The 1,456-nt window shown below is 44.8% G+C and overlaps 1 pseudogene; it reads right to left on the minus strand.

Annotated features, from left to right (window-relative positions):
- Positions 1–438: 438 nt before the first annotated feature.
- LOC112399031 (ATP synthase F(0) complex subunit C1, mitochondrial pseudogene) lies at positions 439–849 on the minus strand (annotated as a pseudogene).
- Between the last annotated feature and the right edge of the window lie 607 nt (positions 850–1,456).

Raw genomic sequence — 1,456 nt, forward strand, 5'->3', positions numbered from 1 at the left:
GGCATACTTGCCTTGTTCCTCATCTTAAAGGAAATGCTTTCAGTTTTCATCATTGAGTATGACATTTGCTGTGGGTTTTCCAGATATGCCTTGTACTATGTTAAGATAGTTTCCTTTGAAAGTCTTTGTCTAGTAACTGATGCATGTGTTTCTTCAGAGATGGCTTCTGGAGATTTATTTTCTTTCTTTAAATGAGTATTTCCTCGTTTCTTTGTATGCCCTGTGATCATTGAAAATTTGGCATTTGAAAAAATAGTTGCATCTCCAATATTTGTAGACCAATATGGAAGACCTTTGCTAATTTATGGGCCCTTGAGGTTTTTTTCTTTTTTGAGTTTAGAGAAACATTGTGTTTAATGGTAAAGCTTAGCACACTCCAGCCGCAGGCGTGGCCTGGAGTCCAAGCAGCAGGGGTGGGTAGGAGACCTCCATGGAGCCTCACATGGCGAAATTGATGAGGAAGATGACCATCAGATAGAAGAGCCACATAGCCTCAGATAGGGCAAAGCCCAGAATGGCATAGGAGAAGAGCTGCTGCTTCAGAGACAGGTTCTTGGCATAGCCAATGGTCAAGCTGCCAAACGCTCTTCCAGTACCGGCCCCTGAACCAACCACACCAACTGTGGTGGCCCCAGCGCCAATAAACTTGGCCGCTGTGTCAGTGTCCTGGGAGACCACACTGGTCTGGAACTCCCGCCTGGCCACCTGAAGTGGGACACTGCTGTAGGAAGGCTGTTCAGATGGGACCTCTGGCCTCCTCAGGAAGGAGGCAGACGCAGGTCTGATCAGGCCCCTGGTACAAGAGTGGATCAGAGCAGGAGGAGTGAGTAGTGCCCCGCTGGTCTGCATTTTTTCAGTCTCCCGGCTTTAGCTCTAGGACTCTGGGCCCTTGAGTTTTGTGGTCATCCCTGGGTAGAGGCTGAAGATATTATCAGATGTTTTCTATGCATGTATTCTGTCTGGTCTTGTGTGTGTGCTTTTTAAAATTTTCTTCTATATACATAGCTGATTTCAAATGGCTTAATTTTGCAAAGAGCCTCACTCCAACTTATTCTCAGAGCCTTAGATGCTCTATTTATGTTTCTATTATTTTTGAGAAATATTATTACTTGTAATGTCTTTCCCCCAAGCATCTGCATGTATGCAGTTCCTCTGCCGTTTTCACATATCATGGCACCCACTACTGTCTTCTGTGGCCTCTGCCAGTCTGAAATCCAAATTATGCCACCATTCCCTTTTTGAGCTCCAAGTCAGGTGAGATAGAAGCCAGTCTCTGGGTCAGTCTACAGATCAAAATGTTGCAAACAAGTTATTCTCTGCTCCTTCTGTCCTGAGGAATGGAACTGAGAATCAGGCCACTTCATTCTGATCACACTGTGCTATACTGGGTGGGATAAGGGTGAGTAGAAATGCTGTGAAATTTCCTACCATTCTGAATGTGATTTTTTTCTTGATG

The sequence above is a fragment of the Neophocaena asiaeorientalis genome, unplaced genomic scaffold (assembly GCF_003031525.2).
Source record: "Neophocaena asiaeorientalis asiaeorientalis breed wild unplaced genomic scaffold, Neophocaena_asiaeorientalis_V1.1 scaffold114, whole genome shotgun sequence".
In the NCBI taxonomy this organism is placed as follows: Eukaryota; Metazoa; Chordata; class Mammalia; order Artiodactyla; family Phocoenidae; genus Neophocaena; species Neophocaena asiaeorientalis.